This window comes from Lissotriton vulgaris, chromosome 5, assembly GCF_964263255.1.
Source record: "Lissotriton vulgaris chromosome 5, aLisVul1.2, whole genome shotgun sequence".
NCBI classification, from domain to species: domain Eukaryota; kingdom Metazoa; phylum Chordata; class Amphibia; order Caudata; family Salamandridae; genus Lissotriton; species Lissotriton vulgaris.
The window spans coordinates 3,566,810-3,586,799 of NC_141693.1; the positions used below are offsets into that span (position 1 = coordinate 3,566,810).

General features: G+C 49.7%; 1 protein-coding gene across 6 annotated transcripts in view; it reads left to right on the forward strand.

Moving 5' to 3' along the window:
• Positions 1-12,203: 12,203 nt before the first annotated feature.
• DAXX (death domain associated protein) overlaps positions 12,204-19,990 on the forward strand; it is a 343,599-nt gene continuing 335,812 nt past the window's right edge. Inside the window, exon 1 of one of the 6 annotated variants that reach the window (XM_086920614.1) lies at positions 12,204-12,386. The gene's annotated coding sequence lies outside the window, so the exon portion shown is untranslated. Of the gene's footprint in view, positions 12,459-19,990 lie in introns of all 6 variants that reach the window. The other 5 variants (XM_086920612.1, XM_086920609.1, XM_086920611.1 and 2 more) reach the window with 5 other exon arrangements.

Genomic DNA, 19,990 nt, shown 5'->3' on the forward strand with positions numbered 1-19,990 from the left:
TCGAGAACAAAGAAACAGGTTGATAATTTCCCTTTTTTCTACACACCTGCTTGCTATAAATATAGTAGTCGAGCATCACTATCACCTTTCACCACGGGTCCTGAAGAAAGCCCTAAAGTCCGATTCACGGCATAGAGGGCTGAAACATGTTGGCCATTTTAAATTATTTTGAATGCTAGTGCGTCCTGAAAACTTAACTTTTTCAATAGAGCGCACACTACTGGAGCATTCCCCTAATGGGATCCACCCGAACCCAGACTTAATAAAATTCCGACTACTGGGTCTCCGGGGGATTTTTATCATCCTACACTCCCTCCACATCACTGGGTCACTACTGTTTTTACCGAGGGTAAGATCCTCCTGGTGGAGGCTGCATACCGAAAACCCGATGATTATGCACACACGTGTCAGAAAAGCGGAGAATCAAAATATACCGCTTACCACGCTACCCTACACGTGCATGAGGGTTTAATTTGGAGACACCGTTGTTCGATCTCCTGCATACCCTGGTTCACGCAGGACAAGTGATCCCTCCCTCTTGATTATTTGTGATAGATCAGACCCCCCAGGATATAGCGGCTTTTGTCAAAATACCGCGATTTCTACAAAAGTGCCGATTTCGCTGGCACTTTTGCAAAAATCGCAGAATTTTTACAAAAGTGCCGATTTCGCTGCAAATCGCAAAATCGCGATATCCTGGAGGGTCTGCCTAATGTCACACCGTTATGTGTATGCCTAAGGTTTTATTGCATACAAGGTGCCTACTTACCTGATGAGATGGTCATCCCCCTGGCCTAAGGTGATGAGACCGATATCTAATGTTGATGCCCTCATGCTTTCATGCAGGTCCCGGGCTGAGTAGTTATCCAGTACCGGTTGATTCCAGATATGCTATTGAGGCCCTATGTTTACTGAGTTTGTGCCTAAAGTTGGATGCCCACATATTTAGGCATTACAAGTTCGGCCTAGTGTTTTATTCCTACAGGATGAGGGTGGAGTAAAACCTTGATGTGCCCTTTTACTACAGGTGTCCTGTCCCTGTGCTGGCCTGACGTGTCATTCCAGGCCCCTGGTTGTATCCCATGTTAATGAGCAAGCATTGCTGATTTATTACAGGTGCTCCTGTCTGTTAATATGTGCTGAGGTACCATGAAGTTTTTCCATTACAGGGGTCGGGTTGGAGTTATAGTGCACGAGGTATACTTCTGCTAATATTGTATTTTGCAATTACAGCCTCCCACTGAAGATTAGTGCCTGAGTTGGCCCCGCATATATTGACCCCAGGGTTAATGTTAATTTAATCACATTCTTTTCATTTCAGCCATGGACTTCCGGACTCAGCCCTTACTTCCCATGTAAATAATCCCCCCTGATACACTTGGCTCTGGTGCCAGTTGGCGCTGTGTTGTGATACCACTGTTTATGCATTTTTGCCTTACAGGTTGGAGATATACTAAACTACTTACTAATTTTCCAAATCAAACTGGTGTCCTGCCTCTTTTGTGGTGTGCCTGGTGTGTCGTCTGTGGGTACTGCGTGAGCGCTTCACATGTCCTCCGAAGTTTGGCCTGCCCGCTTGGTTCCATGCTACCCCCTTGGAGATTTGGTAACCCCATTTCTTACAGACGCCTATAACCTGGGGTTTCGCTGAGTGATGCTGTGGTGGTGCTGAGTGGTGCTGTGGTGGTGCTGAGTGATGATGTGGTTGTGCTGAGTGGTGCGGTGGTGGTGCTGAGTGATGCTGTGGTGGTGTTGAGTGATGCTGTGATGGTGCTGAGTGGTGCTGTGGTGGTGCTGAGTGGTGCTGTGGTGGTGGTGCTGTGGTGGTGCTGAGTGATAGTGTGGTGATGCCGAGTGATAATGTGGTGGTGCTATGGTGGTGCTGAGTGGTGCTGTGTTGGTGCTGAGTGGTGCTGTGGTGGTGCTGAGTGGTGCTGTGGTGGTGCTGAGTGATAATGTGGTGGTGCTGAGTGATGCTGGGGTAGCGCTGAGTGGTGCTGTGGTGGTGCCGAGTGATGCTGGGGTGGCGCTGAGTGGTGCTGTGGTGGTGCTGAGTGGTGCTGTGGTGGTGCTGAGTAGTGCTGAGTGATGCTGTGGTGGTGGTGAGTGGTGCTGAGTGATGCTGTGGTGGTGCTGAGTGGTGCTATGGTGGTGCTGAGTGGTGCTGTGGTGGTGCTGCTGAGTGATAATGTGGTAGTGCTGTGGTGGTGCTGTGTTGGTGCTGAGTGATAATGTGGTGGTGCTGAGTGATGCTGGGGTAGTGCTGAGTGGTGCTGTGGTGGTGCTGAGTGATACTGGGGTTGCGCTGAGTGATGCTGTGGTACCCCTGAGTGGTGCTGAATGGTGCTGTGGTGGTGCTGAGTGATAATGTGGTGGTGCTGAGTGATAATGTGGTGGCGCTGAGTGATGCTGTGGTGGTGCTGAGTGATGCTGAGTGATGCTGGGGTGGCGCTGAGTGATGCTGGGGTGGCACTGGGTGGTGTGGTGGTGCTGAGTGGTGCTGCTCAGTGATAATGTGGTGGTGCTGTGTTGGTGCTGAGTGATAATGTGGTGGTGCTGAGTGATGCTGGGGTAGCGCTGAGTGGTGCTGTGGTGGTGCTGAGTGATGCTGTGGTTGCGCTGAGTGATGCTGTGGTGGTGCCGAGTGGTGCTGAGTGATAATGTGGTGGTGCTGAGTGATGCTGGGGTGGCGCTGAGTGATGCTGTGGTGGTGCTGAGTGATGCTGTGGTGGTGCTGAGTGATGCTGGGGTGGCGCTGAGTGATGCTGGGTGGCGCTGGGTGGTGTTGTGGTGGTGCTGAGTGATAATGTGGTGTTGCTGAGTGATAATGTGGAGGTGCTGAGTGATAATGTGGTGGTGCTAAGTGATGCTGGGGTAGCGCTGAGTGATGATGTAGTGATGCAGAGGGCAGAAAGGCACAAAAAACGAGTCTAACAGAGGGCAGAAAGGCACAAAAAATGTATAGCTTTGTCATTGACAATGCAAATAGTTATAACTTTAGCAAATGTGACACCTATAGCATTTGTAATACAATATGTGTTGTATTTACATGGCTTAGATGTATTGCTATTACACATAACAATGGCTTTTAATTTCTTTTAATAATTAATACTTAAATAAAAGTTATTGTAATTTATAATAGCAATAGCTTAAACTTTTGTAAATAACTTTTGTGAAGATTATGTTCAGTGTATTTTATTGTGACGAAAATCCAAGAACAGAAGTGAAATATTAACATCTTTTTGTGACATCTGTAATAAAGCTTGAAACATTGAGAGAACATATTTGAACCAGTAGTTGAATGGTTGCCCAGATTGATGTTGTGCTGGCGACGAGTGATGCTGTGGCGTTCAGTGATGCTGTGGTAGCGCATAGTGATGTTGTGGTGCCCCTGAGTGATGCTGTGGTGGTGCTGAGTGATGCTGTGGTGATGCGATAGATAGAATGAGTGCGATAGAGTGAGGGTGATAGATAGAGTGAGAGCGATAGATAGATAGAGGGAGGGCGATAGATAGGGTTGTGTGTGTGGGGGGTTGTGTGTGGGGGGCTGTGTGTGTGGGCGTGTGGGGGTGTGTGTGGGGTGTGTGTGTGGTGTTGTGTGTGGTTGAACGGAAATGCTGAATCAGAAGAAAAGGGCAACATGGCAAAAGGGTGGATGACAAGCAGGTCAATGTGAGCAGAGGAGCAAGGGTTTCCTTAGCAATGATGTTTCTTTGAGTTCATCACGCTGTCAGCAGTGACGTGCGTGGCGCCGGATGTATTTTGTTAGAAAAGTGAAAAGAGCAGCAGCAACGGCTTAGCGAGAGAACCAGATTTCGCCCCGGGATGCTATTAGGTGGTGCCAGTATGAGATATATGCAGCGAGCGCCCAAGGGTATATTTATTAGTGAGCGAGTAGAGAGTTGACACGAAACAGTGAATTCATGGGTTTCATACAAGCAACGTTTTAGAACATGAAAATGGGATTAAAAAAAATCGGGAAATGTATTTTCTCCATTGATTTATTTAAAAGCGGAGGTAATTTTGGACGGGGGACAGCATAAATAAAGCAGTTTTGGCTTGAAAAATCGTCAGTCTTCGGGTTGGAGGTAGCAAGCTCATTTTCATTGGTGTTACTCTAAGTAAGAGAAAGCAAGCTGTGGACAAATTGGAACGTCCGAGTGGAAGGAGAAGCAAAGCTTGCATAGAACGGGTAGGGAGACAGCAAGGAGGCATGTGGCGGTGGGGATTTGAGAGCCCTGCTCCAGGGGTGTACATGCTTCCTAAGGTGAAGTGGCGAGATGAACGCACACAGATCAGAGGCAGGAAGGAGGGTGTGCAGCAGCCAGGGCGCCTCTCAGAGAAAAGAGGGCCCTTCACAGATGCCGAGGTGCCCCGTGATCCCGCAGACAGGTCTGCACTTCAGCAAACACCACAGCGCATCTGGAGCCTGCAACCTTCTCGGCCCAGTGTGACTTCGAGGAATCCAACAAGTGTGAAGGAAAAGTGAAACTACAAGTTCCAGGATGCACACTGTCGCTGCCCAAGACTCCTGGACTGGCTTAAGGTGCGTCATGTGACACAGTCGCACTTGGCACGTGGTTTTGGTATGCCGTCAGTATTACGACTGAACTGATGTGGTCAGTGGCCACATGTAGGGAGTTCATTTCATCGCGCAAAACCCATGTTTCAAAAACTGTTTTTTTAAACAGAACACACTGATTATGCAATGAAGGGAGGTCAAACGAAACATGCACTAGAGCAGGGGTCTTTAAACTGTTGGGATCTGGCTCCCCTAGGGGGTCTCACGTGATCCCAGAGAGGGCACCAGACTCTGTCCAAAAGCAGCATCATGCTGACAACAGTGCTTTGTTTTTAGTGTGGAAAAAATGAGAGGAACTAAGGTGCTCTGTAAAGGGACATCACTAATCTCTTTTGTGATTTATATCTGTGAAAGCAGGGGAAAAGAGATGTGTAGAGATGAACTTCTGTTCAATACATATAGCAATACTGTTAGTATATGCCATATTCTACCTAAATAAAACAGCAGAAGCCACACGCGCCGCTAGTGCACGCATAAGCAAGCACTAGAAAAACAAGCATTGGAAATGCAATAGGGCTCGCATTAGGAAAGTTTGAGCTATTGGTCTTATAAATGATTTTTTTTTATTTATGTGTTACTTTTTAAAATAGCTAAATTAATAGCTTTGTCATTTACAATGCCAATAGTTATAACTTTCGCAAACACCTATAGCATTTGTAATGCAACATGTTTTGTATTTACGTGACTTAGATGTATTGATATTACAAATAACAATGGCTTTTAATTTTTTTAAATAATTCATACTTAAATAATGTATTTAATTTGTAATGGCAATAGCTTAAACTTTTGTAAATAACTTTTGTGAAGATTATGTTGTGTTTTTTATTGTGACGAAAATCCAAGAACAGAAGTGAAATACTAACATCTTTTTGTGATTTGTAATAAAGCATGAAAGCTTGAAAACAGCTTGAAACATTGAAAGAACATATTTGAACCAGTGATGCTGTGGTTGCGCTGAGTGAACGCTGTGGTGGTGCTGAGCGATGCTGTGGTTGCGCTGAGTGATGCTGTGGTTCCGCTGAGTGGTGTGTGCATCGGTGGAGCTTAGTGGGTGCATTGGTGGAGCTGTGTGCTGGGTGCATTGGTGGAGCTTAGTTAGAGCATCGGTGGAGGTGTGTGGTGGGTGCATCGGTGGAGCTGTGTGGTGGGTGCCTCGGCGGAGCTGTGTGGTGGGTGCATCGGTGGAGCTGGGTGGTGGGTGCATCGGTGGAGCTGTGTGGTGGGTGCTTCGGTGGAGCTGTGTGGTGGGTGCATCTGTGGAGCTGTGTGGTGGGTGCATCTGTGGAGCTGTGTGGTGGGTGCCTCAGTGGAGCTGTGTGGTGGGTGCCTCAGTGGAGCTGTGTGGTGGATGCATCTGTGGAGCTGTGTGGTGGGTGCCTCGGTGGAGCTGTGTGGTGGGTGCATCGGTGGAGCAGTGTGGTGGGTGCATCGGTGGAGCAGTGTGGTGGGTGCATCGGTGGAGCTGTGTGGTGGCTGCATCGGTGGAGCTGTGTGGTGGGTGCCTTGGTGGAGCTAAATGGTGGGTGCCTCTGTGGAGCTGTGTGGTGGGTGCATCGGTGAAGCTGTGTCGGTGGAGCTGGGTGGTGGGTGCATCGGTGGAGCTGTGTCGGTGGAGCTGTGTGGTGGCTGCATCGGTGAAGCTGTGTGGTGGGTCGTTCGATGGAGCTGTGTGGTGGGTGCCACGGTGGAGCTGTGTGGTGGGTGCCTCGTTGGAGCTCTGTGGTGGGTGCATCGGTGAAGCTGTGTGGTGGGTGCATCGGTGGAGCTTAGTGGGTGCATTGGTGGAGCTGTGTGGTGGGTGCATTTATTTATTTATGGAGCTTATAGAGCGCGCAGCTACCTCCGATGGAGGTGTCCCGGCGCTAAGATTACATGACTGTCCCCATGAGGAGTAACCAAGATCATATCTCACAGAGAAAATGGGAGCTTAGTTGGAGCATCGGTGGAGCTGTGTGGTGGGTGCCTCGGTGGAGCTGTGTGGTGGGTGCCTCGGCGGAGCTGGGTGGTGGGTGCATCTGTGGAGCTGTGTGGTGGGTGCATCGGTGGAGCTGTGTGGTGGGTGCTTCTTGGAGCTGTGTGGTGGGTGCATCTGTGGAGCTGTGTGGTGGGTGCATCTGTGGAGCTGTGTGGTGGGTGCCTCGGTGGAGCTGTGTGGTGGGTGCATCGGTGGAGCTGTGTGGTGGGTGCCTTGGTGGAGCTGTATGGTGGGTGCCTCAGTCGAGCTGTGTGGTGGGTGTCTCGGTGGAGCTGTGTGGTGGGTGCATCGGTGGAGCTGTGTCGGTGGAGCTGCGTGGTGGGTGCATCGGTGGAGCAGTGTCGGTGGAGATGTGTGGTTGTTGCATCGATGGAGCTGTGTGGTGGGTGCATCAGTGGAGCTGTGTGGTGGGTCGTTCGGTGGAGCTGTGTAGTGGGTGCCTCGGTGGAGCTGTGTGGTGGGTGCATCGGTGGAGCTGTGTGGTGGGTGCATCGGTGGAGCTGTGTGGTGGGTGCATCGGTGGAGCTGTGTGGTGGGTGCATCAGTGGAGCTGTGTGGTGGGTGCATTGGTAGAGATGTGTGGTGGGTGCATCAGTGGAGCTCTGTGGTGGGTGCCTCGGTGGAGCTCTGTGGTGGGTGCATTGGTGAAGCTGTGTGGTGGGTGCATCGGTGGAGCTTAGTGGGTGCATTGGTGGAGCTGTGTGGTGGGTGCATTGGTGGAGCTTAGTTGGAGCATCGGTGGAGCTGTGTGGTGGGTGCATCGGTGGAGCTGTGTGGTGGGTGCATCAGTGGAGCTGTGTGGTGGGTGCATCGGTGGAGCTGTGTCGGTGGAGCTGTGTGCTGGGTGCATCGGTGGAGCTGGGTGGTGGGTGCATCGGTGGAGCTGTGTGGTGGGTGCATCAGTGGAGCTGTGTAGGTAGAGCTGTGTGGTGGGTGTTTCTGTGGAGCTGTGTGGTGGGTGCCTCGGTGGAGCTGTGTGGTGGGTGCCTCGGTGGAGCTGTGTGGTGGGTGCCTCGGTGGAGCTGTGTGGTGGGTGCATCAGTGGAGCTGTGTGGTGGGTGCATCGGTGGAGCTGTATGGTGGGTGCCTCGGTGGAGCTGTGTGGTGGGTGCATCGGTGGAGCTGTGTGGTGGGTGCATCGGTGGAGCTGTATGGTGGGTGCCTCTGTGGAGCTGTGTGGTGGGTGCATCGGTGGAGCTGTGTCGGTGGAGCTGCGTGGTGGGTGCATCGGTGGAGCTGTGTGGTGGGTGCCTTGGTGGAGCTAAATGGTGGGTGCCTCTGTGGAGCTGTGTGGTGGGTGCATCGGTGGAGCTTAGTGGGTGCATTGGTGGAGCTGTGTGGTGGGTGCATTGGTGGAGCTTAGTTGGAGCATCAGTGGAGCTGTGTGGTGGGTGCATCGGTGGAGCTGTGTGGTGGGTGCATCGGTGGAGCTGGGTGGTGGGTGCATCTGTGGAGCTGTGTGGTGGGTGCATCGGTGGAGCTGTGTGGTGGGTGCTTCTTGGAGCAGTGTGGTGGGTGCATCTGTGGAGCTGTGTGGTGGGTGCATCTGTGGAGCTGTGTGGTGGGTGCCTCGGTGGAGCTGTGTGGTGGGTGCTTCTTGGAGCAGTGTGGTGGGTGCATCTGTGGAGCTGTGTGGTGGGTGCATCTGTGGAGCTGTGTGGTGGGTGCCTCGGTGGAGCTGTGTGGTGGGTGCATCGGTGGAGCTGTGTCGGTGGAGCTGTGTGGTGGGTGCATCGGTGGAGCTGTGTGGTGGGTGCCTTGGTGGAGCTAAATGGTGGGTGCCTCGGTGGAGCTGTGTGGTGGGTGCATCGAAGGAGCTGTGTGGTGGGTGCATCGGTGAAGCTGTGTGGTGGGTGCATCAGTGGAGCTTAGTGGGTGCATTGGTGGAGCTGTGTGGTGGGTGCATTGGTGGAGCTTAGTTGGAGCATCAGTGGAGCTGTGTGGTGGGTGCATCGGTGGAGCTGTGTGGTGGGTGCCTCGGCGGAGCTGTGTGGTGGGTGCATCGGTGGAGCTGGGTGGTGGGTGCATCTGTGGAGCTGTGTGGTGGGTGCCTCGGGGGAGCTGTGTGGTGGGTGCATTGGTGGAGCTGTGTGCATCTGTGGAGCTGTGTGGTGGGTGCCTCGGTGGAGCTGTGTGCATCTGTGGAGCTGTGTGGTGGGTGCCTCGGTGGAGCTGTGTGGTGGGTGCATCGGTGGAGCTGTGTGGTGGGTCGTTCGGTGGAGCTGTGTGGTGGGTGCCTCGGGGGAGCTGTGTGGTGGGTGCATTGGTGGAGCTATGTGGTGGGTGCATCGGTGGAGCTGTGTGGTGGGTGCATAGGTGGATCTGTGTGGTGGGTGCATAGGTGGAGCTGTATGGTGGGTGCATCGGTGGAGCTGCATGGTGGGTTCCTCTGTGTCCCGGTATCTGACTACAGAGTTCGTTACTAGAGGTCTTTCCTGCAATTATATGATTTCAGAGAGACTAGATACTAGCTAATGCACCAATTAAAGGCAACTTTTAAGTTCAGTATTCTTGTTTAGGTTTTGATGGCCTGGGCAGTGAAAGGGGAGGGAGGAGAAATGCGAGTCACGGCAGCAGCAGCCTTTGATGTTGCTGCCGGCCGTGCAGTGAATAATTAGGGGAGGAGAAATGCCGCTGGGGGAAGCTGAGATGCCTGTGGGAGGGAGGCTTTGATGTGCTGGTGGCTTTGATGTGCACGCGCTTTTTGCCAATGCGCTTGCGCATTGAGCTTTTTTTCTCGGGCACTGCAACAAATCACCGAGATGGTTAAGCTCTGTTTAAGCCATAATATAGCTCGCCAGCTATGCGCAAGCGCATCACAGCAGGCGAGCCCTAAAAAGAGGATACAATTGGTATAGCCACACTGCAAATTATTTTACAATGCTACAATGTAGTAGTGTTTTCTTTTAAGGTTCTCTTTAATATATTTACTCGTTCATCATGTGCACTTTGCCAATGTAACTAAGAACTGGGCATCTCTCACGTTACAGGGAAGTGGCAAAAAAGGAAGCTACGGACTAACTGAACAAAACCTTGGCAGAGAAGGATTAGGACAGCAAATCCCAACAAGCTAACAACAAGCATTGGCGCCGCGCGGCAAAAAAAACAAGCCGGTTATGTTTGACTAAGATGGCAGTGTGCTGGCATTTTTTTCATGTAAGAGTAGCATGGGCTGAAAATGAATAATAAAAATATTCGCTCTGTGGTGAGGGAGGGTGAGGGAGGGGGAGGGAGTTGAAGCGCGGCAGGACTGTTATATTTAGTTTCAAGGCACAAAGAGAGCGCAAGTAGAGGTGCTTATAAAAATGTTCACATTTTCAAGCAATTTGAATAAGCAACTAATCTCCTTTGAGTTCCTTTATTTATTCAAAAACAGAAGTCCATTTATATATCGCAAACTTGACCCAAAGGCATTGGAGCATTTTACACGCGCACTAGTGAATAATGCAGCTCAACCTGCAACTCATGGATTTCACTTCACAAAAATAGCCGACTGTAGAAATATTCACTGCTACTAAAAGAAGCTCGGCAGGACTGTTATATATAGTTTTAATGCACTTAGAGAGCGTGAGTAGAGGTGCTTATTGAAAGTTTTCACATTTTCAAACACGTTTAATAAAAAAATTGAGGATTAGCTTTCAGCATGTTCAAGTAAAGGGACAATGACGCGATTAAGGGAAAGGACAGCTGAAAATAATTTAAGACATTGCGCAGCCTGGCAGAAGCCAGCTGTAAAGTAAACAAATAGGTTTTTTTTTTATTCTTTTGTTTTAGATCAATCGCGGCACTGGAGGATTAGCTTTCAGCATGTTAAAGTAAAGGGACGATGCCGCGATTAAGGGAATGGATGCGCGCTTGTGAAACAGGGATAAGGCTGATCAGGGAGCTGATGTGGGACGATGGCGCGATTAAGAAGAACAAGGCTGCACTGAAAGAGTAAGCGCAACGACGACGAGGCAGCGCTGGGGAGTGTCAGCTCCGATCGTCGGCGCTGCACTTGAATAAGGCATCCATTTGAAGTGAAGCTCTTGGCGCGCTGGAGAAGCGTGAGCCTGGTGGTGGGGGGGAGGGAGGGGGAGGGGCGGGATGCCAGCGAGTGGGAGGGAACAGGCCAAGCGCGCGCTCAAGAAGTCACGGATGAAATATTAACACGCATTGTCGGAAATCCGGCTGGTTGGTTTGAGAAACTTTGGTTCAGCAGTAATAGGTTCGAGTAAACTTGACCTAAAAACTACGATCTATATATGTCATATTTTGTACTTTTTATTCAATAGAGGGGGGATATATAGTCTTCTAAATATGAATAGTGGGACCCTGCTTGTCCCTCCCTGTAAGAGACCGATGTAATTGTTAGTTTGGTTCAAGACCCATTGAGCACAGTTAACGCTTGCACTCTGGAGAACAAAGACGTGCACTACAGAGCTCTGTGTCTGCTCGTCATTTGCATACTACCAGGCTGGGGAGGACACTGCAGTGATCTTCACAATACTTTTACTCAGTCTGGGTCCTTCTCTCAATTTTGTGCATTTCATTGAGAAAGTTTACACATTTAGCACTTTCATATTAGCCATGCAGCACAGTAGCCACAATACTGTATTGCAAGGCTGAAGAAAGCAAAGTTAATAGGATCCACATATGCCAGCATGTTAGAAGAGGAAAGTGGGAGATTAAAAAAAAATAATAACAATCATCGGGAGAATGTTGTGCTATTTTTAGCTGCCTGAAACGTGTCGGTTGGTATGTATTAGACTTGCAACGGTGCTGCTGTAGGAACCGATGTCACAAATTCAAATATAATTTGTTTCAATACCTGTCAGGCGCACTGAGAAATCGCTGTGCCAGGCAGAGAAAGCGCAACAAAAATGTGGGTCACTGGCCTGCCAGGAACAGTACTTATCCGAGTCTCACACGACCAGTCCCTGCCTTCTGAAGCCCACCGAGAAATTTGGATTCAGAAGAGTAAATCATCACGACTTAGTATCCTATGGACTGAATTCGGTAACGTTGGAGGCTACATGTAGTCTCGGGGCGCCTGGAATATTTCAAAAGTACACTATCTAGAGCAGCTGCGAACTCCTCGCTAGTGCCCCGGGGGAACTCTGGAAAGAACACACGTGCATCAGCGCTCTGACGTCAGGCACCGCCCGCTGTCGGGACAGGCTGACAGAAGAGGAGGTGCCCGCAGGAAGGCGGGGCGATGACTGTTGGCGCGCTCCCGCCGATGCGTGGAGCCTGCGCATGACGTCGGAGCGAGAGTCTCTTTGTTATGTACAGAGACCAGTGAGTGACGTAGATTGCAGACCAGCACACCACCCCACTTTCTCCACCTAGGTGGTTTCTGTGCGCTGCCTTAATGAACCGTCGTCTGTTCGTTCACAGAGGTTTTATTTATAGCATACATGCCAGCGTTTTAATAAGGAAAGTGGGAGATTTTGAAAACAATATCAGGGGATTGTACTTTTCCCCATTTACTTACAATAAAGGGCAGTCCAGTGAAGGTGGGAGACAGCTAAAATAACGCCAGTTTTGGCTTTAAAAAATCAGGAGTCTCCCGCATGAACCATGTATGTTGGCATATACGTTATAGGCCGCACTAGGACTCTCCCATTTTCTTCCGTCCCAATAAATGGAGCCGGTAGCGCATGCGCAGCGCGGTTGTCCGTACGGGTCAATGGCTGCGGCCCGCGACGGTCTGCCGTACGGTAAAGCCGCTGAGTGACGTCAGGCGAGCGCACGCTCTTCCGCGCAGGCGCAGAGCCTTCTTGGCCGTTTCTCCGCTTGCTGATGTCGTAGAAGAAGAGGCGACGGACGGAGAAAGAGCGGGGACCGGTGAGAAGGCGGGGGGCGGGTACCCCTGATCGGGTACGGGGGCAGTGCCAGAGAGGCGAGGTAGAGCAGAGGGTGAGAACAGAAGCGGGGAGCTTTGGGGGGAAATAAGGAAGCAAGAGGTTTGGGGAGAATAGCCTCCTCCCCCAGCCATGTTTATTCACCCCTCCAACTGTGAGACAAAACAACAACACTCGGCCCGGGACTTTCTCAATGTTTTGAATCTCATCCTCCCCTCTGTCACACAAGGGTCCCTCCCCTAGCATCCCCAGCCTCCCAGGAGTAATAACATGACTCCGCCCAGGACAGATGCAAACACTCCTGCCTCCCCTCTGTAGATGCACACAAGGGTCCCATCCCCAGCCTCCCAGGAGTAATGACAACGTGACTCCACACAGGACAGATGCAAACACCCCTGCTTCCCCTCTGAAGGTGCACACAAGGGTCCCATCCCCAGCCTCCCAGGAGTAATGACAACGTGACTCCGCCCAGGACGGATGCAAACACTCCTGCATCCCCTCTGTAGATGCACACAAGGGTCCCATCCCCAGCCTCCCAGGAGTAATGACAACGTGACTCCACACAGGACAGATGCAAACACTCCTGCTTCCCCTCTGAAGGTGCACACAAGGGTCCCATCCCCAGCCTCCCAGGAGTAATGACAACGTGACTCCGCCCAGGACGGATGCAAACACTCCTGCATCCCCTCTGTAGATGCACACAAGGGTCCCATCCCCAGCCTCCCAGGAGTAATGACAACGTGACTCCACACAGGACAGATGCAAACACTCCTGCTTCCCCTCTGTAGATGCACACAAGGGTCCCATCCCCAGCCTCCCAGGAGTAATGACAACGTGACTCCACACAGGACAGATGCAAACACTCCTGCTTCCCCTCTGTAGGTGCACACAAGGGTCCCATCCCCAGCCTCCCAGGAGTAATGACAACGTGACTCCACACAGGACAGATGCAAACACTCCTGCTTCCCCTCTGTACGTGCACACAAGGGTCCCTCCCCTAGCATCCCAGCCTCCCAGGAGTAATGACAACGTGTCTCCACCCAAGACAGATGCAAACACTCCTGCCTCCCCTCTGTGAGTGCACACAAGGGTCCCTCCTCTAGCATTCCCAGCCTCACAGGAGTAATAATAACACGACTCCACCCAGGACAGATGCAAACACCCCTGCCTCCCCTCTGTAGGTGCACACAAGGGTCCCTCCCCTAGCATTTCCAGCCTCCCAGGAGTAATAATAACATGACTCCACCCAGGACAGATGCAAACACTCCTGCCTCCCCTCTGTAGGTGCACACAAGGGTCCCTCCCCTAGCATTTCCAGCCTCCCAGGAGTAATAATAACATGACTCCACCCAGGACAGATGCAAACACTCCTGCCTCCCCTCTGTAGGTGCACACAAGGGTCCCTCCCCTAGCATCCTCACCTTCCCAGGAGTAATAATAACGTGGCTCCACCCAGGACAGATGGAAACACTCCTGCCTCCCCCACCGTGGATGTCAGTGCTCAGTTGAGGACTGAAACACCCTTCTTGTATGAACAGCTCTATCTCTCCGAGCTTAGCTATTCATTGAAAACAACCTGCAAGATTGTGTACTTTAAGAGGTTCCCAGATCCCAGAGTCACCAGTTTTTATACACTTGGCCATATCTTCTGCCCACTCAATGTGCTTCAGACTTCTATATCAATACTCCCTGTTGTGCTTAATGACATCCTCATCAGTAGATATGCAACCTGCCCCCTCTTACAATCATATGTTTGTACCACCCTTAACATTGAATAGTTACACCCCTCTACATGACTATGGGCTGCACTCCAGAAGTTCCAAATCCTGACACTAATCATATATACAAGCATGTTTCCTGTCTAGCCACATATATTAACTCCTCTCCTAGCCAAATAGATCTCTCCTCTTTCCTAGTAAGACACCTATCCAGCCATGGATAGTAACTCACCCCCTTGGCAAATTTACTTCTTCTCTAGATGTCGTCTCTTCGGTTGTCTCTTTCCTTATCCTCACTCTCTTTCCTCTCCTCCCCTACCCCCCCACTACTTTCTCTCTCCTCTCTCTCCTCCCCTAATGTATTGCTGACTGTTTTATTTAATGTTTACTTGTTGTTCTTTCTAGTATATTGTTGAACCACATTGTTGCACTTCCTTTCGTCTCTCCTGTCGTCTCCTCCCACACCCTCCCTCTATTTATGTCTCTCCTTCCCTCCTCTCTCAATGTATTGAGACCGAACTATTTTGTCTGATGCCCGATGGAGCTACCTGGTTTAGCTATAGGGGAGATGGGCCGTGGATTCCCTCCTTGGTCGTCACCTACCCAGTCGGTCTTTAGACAGACTTCCTTTTGTCTCTACGGTTTTCTCTTCCCTTATCCTCACCGTCCCTCCTCCCCTACGCCCCACTACTTTATCTCTCTTTTCTCTCCTCCCCTAATTGTATTGCTGATTGTTTGACCTAATGTTTACTTGTTGATCTTCTTCTAGTATATTGTTGAACCACATTGTTGCACTTCCTTTCGTCTCTCCTGTCTTCTCCTATCGCATCCTCCCTCTATTTATGTCTCTCCCTCCTCTCTCAATGTTTTGAGACTGAACTATTTTGTCTGATGCCCGATGGAGCTACTTAGTTTAGCTATAGGGGAGATGGGCCGTGGATTCCCTCCTTGGTAGTCACCTACCCAGTCGGTCTTTAGGCAGACTTCTTTTCGTCTGTCCTTATTGTCTCTTCCCTAGCTCCTATCCTCTCTCCCGTGAATCTCTCCCCTTGCCTGCTACTCTGCCTACCCCTTGTCCTTTGTGCTCTTTGACTAAGCACTCCTTATCCCCTTGTTGGGGAAAGATCCAATAATTCTACTCTGGAGTCTCAGCGAACCTGCTGAGTGAGTCCACTGCGCCAAGGGAGCCACTCACTCTTGAGGTATGGTATGGCACCCCTTGCCAAAGCACTCCTTCTCCCCTTTTTGGGGAAGGATCCAGTATGTAGGCCTTGGAGTCTCAGAGACCCCTCTGAGAGAGTCCACTGCGTAAAGGGAACCTCTCGCAATAGAGATAGGGAAGGGATACCACTTCCCCTGGGATCACAGCTTACTGGACTTTGGACGTTGCCTTGACTCGTCTACCGGTTTGTGTCCCCGTCACCTTTCCCCTCCTCACCCCATGCTGTGTCTCACCCTCCCCTCCTCTTTCCCACCTTCATTATCTGTATACTTCCCCCTACTCCAACCCCTCCCCTGAATCTCTCACCTTGCCTTCTTTTCCCCTTACGTATTTGTGCTTATTGTTTATCTCGACCGTACAAGTAACTATGTTGCCATGCTCTAAGAACCGTGTAACCTTTGTAACGATGTTACCTGTAACTATGCTCTGATGCTCATGTAAAGCGCTCTGATACCTCCAGGTCTAGCCAGCGCTATATAAAACTTTTTAAATAAAATAAATAAATAAGTAGTAACCCCTCCCCTAGTCAAATGGATCTCTCCTCTAGCCTTGCATACTAAGACACATATCCAGCCATGGATAGTAACTCCTCCCCTAGTCGAATGGATCTCTCCTCTAGCCTTTCATAATAAGAAACATATCCAACCGTGGATAGTAACTCCTCCCCATGCCAAATATATATCTCCTCTAGCCTTGCATATTGAGATATCTACCCAGCCATGGATATTAACTCCTCCCCTAGTTAAGGGTTTCTCCCCATTTGCTGTTGAGGTTGATACGTCCCCCTCCCCGGATAGAGCTACTGACAAACAAAGTCATCAACAATTAGTGTAATATCATAACTGGAATTTACCTCACACACCATTTGCCTGTTGATATCCTTCTCATTATGGAGCTTGGTTCCCCTTTTACCAGGATCAGCCCACTACAACGACAAAAGTAGTGGTGGTTAAGTATGCATGAGTAGTAACAACCACCTGCATGTACATAACAAAGGGGAAAAGGGTCCGAGGGACAGTTTAATGACCTAACAATGCTACTATCCCTATGAACAGTCAAACCAACAAAGAATAGCAAGAGGTCAACACATATGCAAACCGGCTAATTACTATGTAAAGGAGAAGTCAAACTAATAATGTGTGCTGTAAAAGTCACGCTAAGGGTCTCCCTTTCCTGTGAAAAAATTCCTATCAGTCACCACTCGGATCCGCCCTTCATCATCTGGGATCCTTCACACCTGAAGGTGGAGTAGTATACCCACTGCGGACTGGCAGATGTCAAAGCCTAAACCTACATGTGGGACCCAGTGATATAAATATAAATTATGTGTTCGAGGATGACTGAAAGCAGTGCTCTAAACGTGAAATAAAGAGTGAGAGTGCATGCGTAGAAGTGAAATACCAATAAAATTGGGTAGGGAAGAAAAAATGAATTTTAATGTGTTTTTCTTCAATCCCAAATTAATTAAAAAGTGCGTAGTGGTCTAAACAAATAACCACTAATGAGAATGAAAGGTCGACATGTTTTGTCACTGAATTTCAGGTGATATTTTACCTTTTTTAAATAAATTCTCACGAAGCAGTAGCGTTAATGGTCCTGTGGAAGCAGCAAGATACCAGCTGGATCTAGTTAGTCTGCAGAAACATGTCGACCTTTCATTCTCATTAGTGGTTATTTGTTTAGACCACTACGCACTTTTTAATTAATTTGGGATTGAATAAAAACACATTAAAATACATTTTTTCTTCCCTACCCAATTTTATTGGTATTTCACTTCTACGCACGCACTCTCACTCTTTATTTCACGTTTAGAGCACTGCTTTCAGTCATCCTCGAACACATAATTTATATTTATATCACTGTGTCCCACATGTAGGTCTAGGCTTTGACATCTGCCAGTCCGCAGTGGGTATACTACTCCACCTTCAGGTGTGAAGGATCCCAGATGATGAAGGGCGGATCCGAGTGGTGACTGATGGGAATCTTTTCACAGGAAAGGGAGACCCTTAGCGTGACTTTTACAGCACACATTATTAGTTTGACTTCTCCTTTACATAATAATTAGCCGATTTGCATATGTGTTGACCTCTTGCTATTCTTTGTTAGTAACAACCACCACCAAATAATGGTAAGTACGTGCCTAGCTACGACCACCTGCCTACTAGTGATAAGCGGTGGACAAAATTTCCTTCTCTAGATTTAGATAATCTCTCTGGTTTCCCGGCATGCACATCTTATTTATAACCCAAGGCTCGAGTCTGGGTACCACGCGGGTGGACGGCGTCCCCCCACTTATTTTACCGGGAGCTCGATAACTGGAGCCACACACTAACTCTTTGGCCTCTCTGGGGCGAGATCGGAGCTCATTCAGAACGCTGCTCACACGCTGGCTTCTCTGATGCAATCGCATCTAAGGGGTGAGCGAGGGGAGACAATGAGTCTGATGGTGCAAGCCACCTTTCGTGAGGTCACTTCCTGTCGTGACTTCAGTGTCCCCCTCTTCTTTTTTTAGGACTTGTGCCCTGCCAAGGCCTTTGTATTGTAATAACACAGGTCCCCTCCTGAAGCTCCTGTTGGCTTTCACAAACGTGCGTCCTCTTAATTACCGTAGATGTTTGCTAAAGTACAATCCTGTGTTCGCGGAGTGGAGCACATTCTATAATACGTTTTTTTCATTGCAAGAGAAGCTTCTGCTAAACTAGGATGTGAATTGGGTGGGGAGTGGGCCATGCAGTAGGGAATGACAGGACAGCACAGTTAGCTTTTCAACCACATATGTAATTCTTGTACATATTAATTGTTACATTAAATTGTGCATCTTGGCGTTTTGACACACTGGAAGATACTGCTTTGCTTGTGGTCTTGGTTTTGGATCAAGTTTTTTTCCTGTTTAACTGGATTTTCCTTCCAATTGAAGGGATGGAGGTAGAGGCCCTTGGGTATCATGGGGTGAGTCCCTCTGGATATTATGGGATTGTTTGGATCTGCTTGGCTATGTGAATTCCGTGATTGGATCTGCTTGGTATTCATGCTCCTGGTGGTGTATCCCCATTGCATGATGTGGCTTCTTAGTTTTCTTCAATGGGCTTTTCCATTTGTGAGGCGTCCCTTCAACACAGAAAATTGTATTTGCCTCTGCATGTGTATCAGTGGAATTAGGGACAACTTAGTGGCCCTCAGTACAGTTTCATGTCACCACCTACCTTCCTTGACTCATTGGTTCTGATCACCATGGCTTTATTTAGGGCCTGTGGCAATCTTGGCCACTGTGGGGCACTAATTGTGGTGTTTTTATGATCTGTTATGATAGGATTTTTTCTGATGGACACCTAGCATGATGGTAGTTACTTTTAAGGGTGTTGTGTCAACTGTGACGGAAATAGTGGTGATGGCTTTGACTGGAGGTTAGTGGGATATCTGCCACAAATCATAGTGTGCCTCTCTTTCTCAAATGAGGTGAGGTCTTATTAGAGAGCTTTTATACAAACCAAGAATTACTAATGTCAAACCCATATGAATTCTTTAAACCCAAGAGGTGAAATATGTAAAGCATCACAAAAACTCATTCACTCATTGCATCATATTAACGCTGTAGTAATGCCTTTATTTCAAATCGGAGCTCTCCATCATTCAGCAGGCGATTATTAAGAATGCACATGTATGCCTTGTTTCCTCTCAATCTTTACTCCTGGCTTGTCTCTGAATTTTCAGGTCAATGAACATGTTCCAAGTAGTGGATGCAGCAAAATCTGATGGTGTGCTGGGGATTTGCCACCAAATACCCGACAAATCACTGCCGGGTTCTGTAATTTTCCACCTGATTACTCGGCTGTTAAAAAAATACCAAAAAACCATGGGCATATAACAAGGCCCCTTTTTTAGGTCTGGGACTCGAAGGCTGCGCTTGCGCAGTCTCGCTCCGAGACTTTGTCTACAGTATGGGGGCTTGAACCCGCCCTCTTCTCCATTGGCTGGCTTCCTAAACGGATGCCAGCCATTGGGGGAGGGGGGGGCGTCACTCCGTTGAAGACAGGATTCGGGGTTGTGTTTTTTGGGTTCTTTCTCTCCCTCACGTCATCGGTGCAAAACACGCCCCTCATCACGCTGCCTGCATGCCCAAGTCGGCTCTCTGATTGGTTGACAACCACCAAATAAACACTACCATTGGTGTTCCTTATTAACCAATCAGAGGGCAGACTGGCGCGTGCAGGCAGCGCGAGCAGACAACAGGCGATATGGAAACCGGCGCCACACCGCTCACGGTGCCCCCCCCCCCACCCTCCCTCAGTGGGGGCTGCTCGGCCGACCCTCGGCCATGACTCTCTTCTGCATGGAGGAAACACGCTTGGGACGGCGGGCCCCTGGAGGCCGTCGGAGCATGCCACAGTCCGAAATCTAACTTGACACTTGACTCTGGCAGTCGCGCAGGGCAGCCCTACGAGGAGGCCGTATTGGATCTGTAAATCTCCCCAGTTCCTTTCAGTCGCTCTCATTCGCTCGGTGCGGCAGCAGCATGGCGGAGCGGCTGGGTCTCGTCCAATTAGTTACCCCCTTACCCCCCACACACAAAGACACCATTAGACCGACTCCCCTCTTTCCCCCTCGTTCCGCACCCTACTCGCACCAAGGTACGGGGGCTCCGAGGCC